This window comes from Adelges cooleyi, unplaced genomic scaffold (genome assembly GCF_023614345.1).
Source record: "Adelges cooleyi isolate 19-005CV unplaced genomic scaffold, UGA_ACOO_1.1 ACOO_flye_CR_arks_rails_tigmint_CR_PRNA_30, whole genome shotgun sequence".
Taxonomy (NCBI): domain Eukaryota; kingdom Metazoa; phylum Arthropoda; class Insecta; order Hemiptera; family Adelgidae; genus Adelges; species Adelges cooleyi.
This window is the reverse complement of record NW_026095971.1, coordinates 15,001-25,000: the sequence shown is the minus strand read 5'-3', so window position 1 is coordinate 25,000 and position 10,000 is coordinate 15,001. Positions and strand designations below refer to the sequence as shown.

The 10,000-nt window shown below is 64.4% G+C and overlaps 2 non-coding genes across 2 annotated transcripts in view; both read left to right on the top strand.

The window, feature by feature from the left end:
• The first annotated feature begins 7,444 nt into the window (after positions 1-7,444).
• On the top strand, positions 7,445-7,602 carry LOC126839447 (5.8S ribosomal RNA). The gene has a single exon (XR_007685874.1). It is a non-coding gene; the product is annotated as a 5.8S ribosomal RNA (ribosomal RNA).
• Positions 7,603-8,043: 441 nt separating this feature from the next.
• Positions 8,044-10,000, top strand: part of LOC126839454 (large subunit ribosomal RNA) — a 4,328-nt gene continuing 2,371 nt past the window's right edge. The window contains exon 1 of the ribosomal RNA XR_007685879.1: positions 8,044-10,000. This exon is cut by the window's right edge and continues 2,371 nt beyond it. This is a non-coding gene — a ribosomal RNA (large subunit ribosomal RNA).

Below are 10,000 nucleotides of genomic sequence, written 5' to 3'. Positions count from 1 at the left end.
CTCGGTACCCGCGGGCGCGCGGGTCCGACGAGAGCGGCGGGCGCGGACCTCGGTACCCGCGTGCGCGCGGGTCGGTCGAGAGCGGCGGGCGCGGACCTCGGTACCCGCGGGCGCCCGGGTCGGCCGAGGGCGGCGGGCGCCGGAAAATAATTTTGATTTTTTTTAATCTTAGGTAGGCGCCGAACTACTCGGTGCCCGCGTGCTACCGGGTCGGTCGAGAGCGGGGGGCGCCGTAAAATAATTTTGATTTTTTTTTTTTTAGGTAGGTAGGCGCGGACCTCGGTACCCGCGGGCGCGCGGACCTCGGTGCCCGCGTGCGCGCGGGTCTGTCGAGAGCGGTAGGCGCGGACCTCGGTGCCCGCGTGCGCCCGGGTCGGTCGCGGGCGGCGGGCGCCGGAAAATAATTTTGATTTTTATTTTTGTTTTAGGTAGGCGCCGAACTACTCGGTACCCGCGTGCGCCCGGGTCGGTCGAGAGCTGGGGGCGCCGGAAGATAATTTTGATTTTTTTTTTTTTTTTGGTAGGCGCGGACCTCGGTACCCCCGGCGCGCGGGTCCGACGAGAGCGGCAGGCGCGGACCTCGGTACCCGCGTGCGCGCGGGTCCGACGAGAGCGGCAGCCGCGGACCTCGGTACCCGCGTGCGCGCGGACCTCGGTGCCCGCGTGCGCGCGGGTCCGACGAGAGCGGCAGGCGCGGTCCTCGGTACCCGCGGGCGCCCGGGTCGGCCGAGGGCGGCGGGCGCCGGAAAATAATTTTGATTTTTATTTTTGTTTTAGGTAGGCGCCGAACTACTCGGTACCCGCGTGCGCCCGGGTCGGTCGAGGGCGGCGGGCGCCGGAAAATAATTTTGATTTCTTTTTTTTTTTTGGTAGGCGTGGACCTCGGTACCCCCGGCGCGCGGGTCCGACGAGAGCGGCAGCCGCGGACCTCGGTACCCACGTGCGCGCGGGTCCGACGAGAGCGGCAGCCGCGGACCTCGGTACCCGCGTGCGCGCGGGTCCGACGAGAGCGGCAGGCGCGGTCCTCGGTACCCGCGGGCGCCCGGGTCGGCCGAGGGCGGCGGGCGCCGGAAAATAATTTTGATTTTTATTTTTGTTTTAGGTAGGCGCCGAACTACTCGGTACCCGCGTGCGCCCGGGTCGGTCGAGAGCTGGGGGCGCCGGAAGATAATTTTGATTTTTTTTTTTTTTTGGTAGGCGCGGACCTCGGTACCCCAGGCGCGCGGGTCCGACGAGAGCGGCAGCCGCGGACCTCGGTACCCACGTGCGCGCGGGTCCGACGAGAGCGGCAGCCGCGGACCTCGGTACCCGCGTGCGCGCGGGTCCGACGAGAGCGGCAGGCGCGGTCCTCGGTACCCGCGGGCGCCCGGGTCGGCCGAGGGCGGCGGGCGCCGGAAAATAATTTTGATTTTTATTTTTGTTTTAGGTAGGCGCCGAACTACTCGGTACCCGCGTGCGCCCGGGTCGGTCGAGAGCTGGGGGCGCCGGAAGATAATTTTGATTTTTTTTTTTTTTTGGTAGGCGCGGACCTCGGTACCCCAGGCGCGCGGGTCCGACGAGAGCGGCAGCCGCGGACCTCGGTACCCACGTGCGCGCGGGTCCGACGAGAGCGGCAGCCGCGGACCTCGGTACCCGCGTGCGCGCGGGTCCGACGAGAGCGGCAGGCGCGGTCCTCGGTACCCGCGGGCGCCCGGGTCGGCCGAGGGCGGCGGGCGCCGGAAAATAATTTTGATTTTTATTTTTGTTTTAGGTAGGCGCCGAACTACTCGGTACCCGCGTGCGCCCGGGTCGGTCGAGGGCGGTGGGCGCCGGAAGATAATTTTGATTTCTTTTTTTTTTTGGTAGGCGCGGACCTCGGTACCCCCGGCGCGCGGGTCCGACGAGAGCGGCAGGCGCGGTCCTCGGTACCCGCGTGCGCGCGGGTCCGACGAGAGCGGCAGCCGCGGACCTCGGTACCCGCGTGCGCGCGGGTCCGACGAGAGCGGCAGCCGCGGACCTCGGTACCCGCGTGCGCGCGGGTCCGACGAGAGCGGCAGGCGCGGTCCTCGGTACCCGCGGGCGCCCGGGTCGGCCGAGGGCGGCGGGCGCCGGAAAATAATTTTGATTTTTATTTTTGTTTTAGGTAGGCGCCGAACTACTCGGTACCCGCGTGCGCCCGGGTCGGTCGAGGGCGGTGGGCGCTGGAAAATAATTTTGATTTTTTTTTTTTTTTATGTAGGCGCCGAACTACAATATAATATGTATATATATATATATTCTACAAATGAATATAACTTTTGAACGGACGAAAGAAAATACAAATTTTTTTTCACCGATTCTGTTTTAATAATTATTTCGAATAAAACTCAAAACAGGTAAGTGCAATAAAAACCACGGTGCTTATAGCGCGAACGAGTATGAATCATTAAAAAAAAATATATATATTTTCACTAGAACATATAAGAAACGAACTATCAAACCGATATTGAAATATTGACAGAACATTTGAATGCCGTACGAGTCTACCTCGTCTTCGACACATCTCTTTTCGGTTTCCGCGTTAACATTTCAATTATTTAAACAATTTAATTGCTATAATAAAAACGAACGAACCAAGAAGATCGTACAGTATATAAAAAGCACTTTTTTAAAACGATCCGTTCAAAACGGACGGACGAGACGCAAACGTAGTATTTAAATTTTCGTTCACGATTTGTCGTGGTTTCACGTCAACTCGGTCTGGACGTGTGTGGTTTCTTACGTTTTTTTTTTTTTTTTTAAAACCTCCGCGTGGACCCCCGGCTTTAGGCACTGTACAATAGCATACGACACGAGGTTTACTTTGGATTTTAAAAAAATCGAATTTTGTCCGGCTAAATTAGCGTTTTGGACCACTGTGCGGCGGTAGAGCGAAAAAAAAAAATTCGAAAATTCCCGACCCCCCCCAGCCCCCACCGAGCCTGGGGGAGGGGCCCCCGTGCTATTCAACGCACCGTGAGGGCGGCCCGGAGCGAATCGGCGAAAAAAAAAAAATCGAAAATTCCGACCCCCACCCAGCCCCCACCGAGCTTAGGGGAGGGGCCCCCGTGCTATTCAACGCACTGGGAGGGCGGCCCGGAGCGAATCGGCGAAAAAAAAAAAAATCGAAAATTCCGACCCCCCCCCAGTCCCCACCGAGCTTAGGGGAGGGGCCCCCGTGCTATTCAACGCACCGGGCGGCCGTAGCGGAGGGTTTGAGCGAAAAAAAATTTTTGACCCCCCCCTCCCCCCCCGCCGTAGGTGGTGACCGCCTATGGTCGGCGGGGAGCGGTACGAGAGTAAAACGTGGGTCCGTGCACCGACAAAATCGACACTATATAAGGGAGTAGGTGTGCCCGCCGGAACGTCCGTCCTCTCGGGGCGCGGACGTCTCGGCCGGTGCCCGCCGAGTCCCCGTACTACCGCACAGCCGAGGGCCTCGTCTCGCCGGTCGCGCGGCGCCGCGGCAGCCACGGCTGCCCGGCCCGCGCTTCCCGCGGGGCGACGGACCCATCGCCGCGCTCTCGGGCGCGGCCCGGCAAACACACACCACCGCCGCGCGGCGGCCGCCTGCGGGCGTCGGCGAGAGCCGGCGACCGCCGTCGGTCCGACCGCGCGGCCCACCGATATCAGAACGACGGCTCCCGCTACCGTTCCGCGGTAGCCGAGCCCACGGAGCCCGAGCAGTCCCGCCGCGGCCGGCCACAGCGCCGCGCCCGGCGGACGCCCGGGGCCGAGCCCGGGTCGGCGGACTTCGCGCCACGACCCGACTCGCCCCGCACGTCAGCGGCTGGGGACCGAACGACTCTTAGAGAGCGAGAGAGAGCGCACGCCGAGCGGCAGCCCACGCGGCGCCGTCTCGGCTGCGCGGGGCGAGCGGCCCGGCCTGACGGCCGGCGACCGCCGCCCGGCACCGCGGCTCGCGGCGCCCGCGGACGCGGGCGCGCGACGGCCGGCTCCGACGACCGGCGGCGACCACGCCGCCGCGCCCGGGAGAGAGAGGGATCGCGCACGGAAGGACCGCTAACGTCGCCCAGGCGACGAGGTCCCCCGGCGCGCCGACTCTCGACCCCGGAGCGCGGCGGCGCTGGCCTCCGCCGCGTCCCGGCGTCGTCCGCGCGCGCCCCGCGCCTCGCGCGGCGCCCGTGCCCGCGGTGCACGCACAAACACACACAAACGGTCGGCCGCGTCCCCGTCTCGCCCCGGCGAGGCGGCGGCCGCGGCCGCACCGCGGAGACCGCGCGGCACACGCGCGCCGGTCCCCGACGACGACGACCCGAGCCCCGCCGGCAGCGGACGCCCGGTCGGCGGCCGACGGCCGCGCCCCCGACGCCCGGACACACACAACGTGTCCGGGCCGTCGGGGCCGCGCGCCGTCGTCCGCCGCCGGGCGCCGCGCTCGCCCGCGGGCTCCGCCGTCGTCGCGGCCGGTCGCCGCCCGCGGTTGACGCGCACGTACGTACGTCCATATAGACGGCACGAGATCCCTGGTTGATCCTGCCAGTAGTCATATGCTTGTCTCAAAGATTAAGCCATGCATGTCTCAGTGCAAGCCGCATTAAGGTGAAACCGCGAAAGGCTCATTAAATCAGTTGTGGTTCCTTAGATCGTACCCAAGTTACTTGGATAACTGTGGTAATTCTAGAGCTAATACATGCCGACAGAGTTCCGACCGGCGCGCGTCCGCTCACGCGGTCGTGCCGTCGGAAGGAACGCTTTTATTAGATCAAAACCGGCCCGTCGCGGTCGCGGCTCCGGCCGCGGCCCGATCGCGGCCCGCACAAAGACCTGGTGACTCTGAATAACTTCGAGCTGATCGCACGGTCCTGGTACCGGCGACGCATCTTTCAAATGTCTGCCTTATCAACTGTCGACGGTAGGTTCCATGCCTACCGTGGTGGTAACGGGTAACGGGGAATCAGGGTTCGATTCCGGAGAGGGAGCCTGAGAAACGGCTACCACATCCAAGGAAGGCAGCAGGCGCGCAAATTACCCACTCCCGGTACGGGGAGGTAGTGACGAAAAATAACGATACGGGACTCATCCGAGGCCCCGTAATCGGAATGAGAACACTTTAAAACCTTTAAACGAGGATCAATTGGAGGGCAAGTCTGGTGCCAGCAGCCGCGGTAATTCCAGCTCCAATAGCGTATATTAAAGTTGTTGCGGTTAAAAAGCTCGTAGTCGGATCTGTGTCTGGGCGGTGCCGGACCACCCTGGCGGCCCGGCGGCGCGAGGCCGGTCGTCGCGGGACCACGCGTCCCGCGCGGCCGTCACCTCGCCCGTCGGCCGCGTTGGGTGTTAGTCACCGGCACGTCGGCCGGACGTATTGTCGGCAGGCGGACACGCGTCCGCGTCGCCGGCGGACCGCGCGCGGCCTAGCGTCGCCGCGCGGCCTCGCCGCAGCGCCGCGGACGGCGGCCGCCTACTCCAATCTTGCTGCGCGGTGCTCTTCACCGAGTGCCGTCGGCGGGCCGACACGTTTACTTTGAACAAATTAGAGTGCTCAAAGCAGGCTCAAATCTGGCGGCGGCGGCCTCACGGCCGTCACGTCAAAAGGCCCTGAATACTGGTCGCATGGAATAATGGAACAAGACCTCGGTCCCGCGCATCTCCGCCCTTCGCGGGCGCGCGAAACCGCCCGTTCGCGGGCGTTTCCGTGTGCGGGCCGCCGGACGCCGGTACCGCGTCGCCTCCGGGCGCCGCGGCCGCGCGCTCCGCCGGGCCGGTTTTCGGGACCGGAGGTAATGATCAACAGAGACGGGCGGGGGCATTCGTACCGAGACGTTAGAGGTGAAATTCTTGGATCGTCTCGAGACGAACCGACGCGAAAGCATTTGCCAAGTACGTTCTCGTATGATCAAGAACGAAAGTTAGAGGTTCGAAGGCGATCAGATACCGCCCTAGTTCTAACTGTAAACGATGCCAGCTAGCGATCCGCCGGCGTTTCGTTAATGACCCGGCGGGCAGCTTCCGGGAAACCGAAGCTTTTCGGTTCCGGGGGAAGTATGATTGCAAAGTTGAAACTTAAAGGAATTGACGGAAGGGCACCACCAGGAGTGGAGCCTGCGGCTTAATTTGACTCAACACGGGAAACCTCACCAGGCCCGGACACCGGAAAGATTGACAGATTGAGAGCTCTTTCTTGATTCGGTGGGTGGTGGTGCATGGCCGTTCTTAGTTGGTGGAGCGATCTGTCTGGTTAATTCCGATAACGAACGAGACTCTGTCCTGCTAACTAGGCGGGTAAACCCGGGTCGGCGGGCTGGCCGCGGCCTCGGTCGTCGGTCCGTCCGCCGGTCCGGCCCGGTATCCCCGAACGCGTTCGCCCGTCGTCCACGGCGGTCGTCCGGCGCGCGGTTGCGCCATCCGCGTCCCGGCCGTCGCGCGGGTCGCGTGCCGCGGCGTCGGGGCCCCTCGGGGTCTCGGCGTCGCGTCGCGCGGCTCGCCGGCGGTCGGGCTCCGCGGTGAAGCGCGCCGCGTCCGCGGCCGTCGCCGGCGGATCACGATACGTTACTAGGGCTACCGCCGGCTCCCAGGAGCTTAAACTCTTCTTAGAGGGACAGGCGGCGGACGAAAATAGCCGCACGAGACTGAGCGATAACAGGTCTGTGATGCCCTTAGATGTTCTGGGCCGCACGCGCGCTACACTGAAGGAATCAGCGTGTGTTAACGTTCCTGGGCCGACAGGCTTCCGGGTAACCCGCTGAACCTCCTTCGTGCTTAGGGATCGTGGCTTGCAATTTTTCCACGTGAACGAGGAATTCCCAGTAAGCGCGAGTCATCAGCTCGCGTTGATTACGTCCCTGCCCTTTGTACACACCGCCCGTCGCTACTACCGATTGAACGACCGCAGTGAGGTCTTCGGACTGGACGCGCGTGGCGCGTCCCCCCGGGGGACCGCGTCGTCGCGCGTCCGGGAAGATGACCGAACTCGGCCGTTTAGAGGAAGTAAAAGTCGTAACAAGGTTTCCGTAGGTGAACCTGCGGAAGGATCATTAGTGTTAGCGCCCCCCGGCCGCCGCCGCACGAGCGAGCGCGCCCGGTCCGCGCGGTCGTCGCCGACGCGACGCGGCCTCCGCCCCAGCGGCGCGAGAGCCCCGTCCGCAGTCGCCGCGCCGTCCGCGCCGGTCCCGGCCGCGCCCGACCGCCCGACGCGCGCCCGCGGGCCGACACCTCGGCCGTGCGTCCGCTCCCGAGCTCCGTCTCGCGGACCGGCCCGCACGCGACCGACCACCCGACTCGCGAGTCCGCGCCGGCCTCTCCCGCCCTCGGGCGCGGGAGGCCGCCGCGGACCCGACCGGCGGGGCGGACGTCCTCGCGGCGTCCGCCCCGACTATCGAACGCACCACGCTCTCACGCCCGACGGAGCCTAACTGTCGGGCGCATTTGTCGCCGCGTCGTGTTTACACGCGCGGTAAGAAAATATTATAAAAAAAAAACACCCGACCCCGAACGGCGGATCACTTGGCTCGTGGATCGATGAAGACCGCAGCTATCTGCGCGTCGTCGTGTAATCCGCAGGTTATACGAACATCGACCAGTCGAACGCACATTGCGGCCTCGGTGACCCGCGGGTCCCGGGCCACGCCTGTCTGAGGGTCGTATACAGGAAACTCGGCCAGACCGCACGAGCGCCTCCGGGCGCCCGTGGCGATTGGCGACTAGACCGGCCCCCGGGCCGGTCTTTCGCTCAAGTACGGACGGCAATTGTCCCCGGTACCGCGCCCTCGTGCGCGCGTCCCGTCCGCCCGCCGCGCGCCGGCGCGAGCGTCCGCCCGACCGCCGCCCCCAGGGGCGGCGTCGCGCGGCGCCCGCCGAGCGCGCGGCCGGGTCGGTTGACGATCACTCCGCCGCCCTCCGGGGCGCCGGACGTGTCTCTCCGACTCCGAGATGCGGGCGCGGACGCGCTCCCGAGCCGCGCGCGGCCGTCGACCGCGCCGTCAGCCGCGCGAGTCTCCGCCCGACCGACGTGCTGCGCCTCGTGCGCGCGCGTCGCTCGGCGGGCTCGCGTAAAAAAAATATTTTTTTCATACCGAAGTGTTCCGACCTCAGATCAGGCGGGAATACCCGCCGGATTTAAGCATATTAATAAGCGGAGGAAAAGAAAACAACCGTGATTCCCCCAGTAGCGGCGAGCGAACAGGGAAGAGCCCATCGCCGAATCCCGCCGCGCACTTTTGTGTCGCGGCACGTACGGGAGTTGTGGCGTACAGGCCGGCCTCGTTGCCGCCGCGCACGCGACCGTCCAAGTCTCCCTTGAACGGGGCCATGGCCCGCAGACGGTGCCAGGCCGGTAGAGGCGGTCGCAGCGCGTCGGGATCGGACCGCGCCTTCGAGTCGGGTTGCTTGAGAGTGCAGCCCGAAGCGGGTGGTAAACTCCATCTAAGGCTAAATACGACCACGAGACCGATAGTGGACAAGTACCGTGAGGGAAAGTTGAAAAGAACTTTGAAGAGAGAGTTCATAAGAACGTGAAACCGTTCGGGTGTAAACGGACAGAGCCCGCGAGTCCCCGCCGGGCGAATTCACGGTCGGTCGCGCCGCCGGCGTTCCCCTCGGGGAGCGTTCGTCGGCCCGGCCGGCCGGATCTTTCGCCCGGTCAGCGGACGTCGCGACTCGTTGGGCGCCGGCCGAAGGGCCCGGGTGGCGGTTCGCGCCGACGGCCGCGCTTGCGCGGCTCGCCGGCCCGAACCCCGGTGCTCCTGGTCGGCTCGCCCGACGGCAAGAACCGTCGACGCGGCCCCGCCTCGCGCGGGGCCCGTCGGTCGGCGACGAGTTTCGGGCTACTTTCCGACCCGTCTTGAAACACGGACCAAGGAGTCTAACGTGTGCGCGAGTCAACGGTGACCGTAACGAAAAACCACATGTGGCGCAATGAAAGTGAACGGCCGGCGGTCCGCTCGCGGGCCGCCGGCCGCGGACGATGGCCAGGCCACCGAACCCGCTGGCGTTCAGAGTGGCGCCGGTCCGCAGTCCGGGGGCGTCTCCGCCGGGTCGGCTTCGGCCGTCCGGGGGCGCACCCTTAGCGCACACGTTGGTACCCGAAAGATGGTGAACTATGCCTGGCCAGGATGAAGTCAGGGGAAACCCTGATGGAGGTCCGCAGCGATTCTGACGTGCAAATCGATCGTCTGAGCTGGGTATAGGGGCGAAAGACTAATCGAACCATCTAGTAGCTGGTTCCATCCGAAGTTTCCCTCAGGATAGCTGGCGCCGAGGATTGTCCCGCCCGTTCGCGGGCGAAAGGACGCCGGTGGGGCTCCGCGCTGTTGTCGGCGCGGTATCAAAACCGAGTCGTAACACGGAGGATGTCTCATACGGTAAAGCGAATGATTAGAGGACATTGGGGCCGAAACGACCTCAACCTATTCTCAAACTATAAATGGGTGAGATCGCCGGCCTTACCTGATATCGGGCGCGCTAGCGTGCGAGGCCGGCGACGGAACCCTAGGCGCTTAGTGGGCCATTTTTGGTAAGCAGAACTGGCGCTGCGGGATGAACCGAACGCCGAGTTAAGGCGCCGAAATCGACGCGTATTCAGAGACCATGAAAGGCGTTGGTTGCTGATGACAGCAGGACGGTGGCCATGGAAGTCGGAATCCGCTAAGGAGTGTGTAACAACTCACCTGCCGAAGCAACTAGCTCTGAAAATGGATGGCGCTGGAGCGTCGTGCCTATACTCGGCCGTCGGCGGCACAGTGGGGCCGGACGCCGGGTTCGCCCGTCGGCCGGTCCCGGTACGCCCCGACGAGTAGGATGGCGCGGCGGTGTGCGTCGAAGGGCAGGTCGCGAGACCGCCTGGAGCCGCCGTCGGTGCAGATCTTGGTGGTAGTAGCAAATACTCGAGAGGGGCCCTCGGGGGCTGCCGTGGAGAAGGGTTTCTTGTGAACAGCCGTTGTCCAAGAGTCAGTCGATCCTAAGCCCGGGGAGAGATCCTCGTACCACGGGCGAAGGCGCATTACGAAACGCCCATGGGGCGAGAGGGAATCCGGTCCGTATT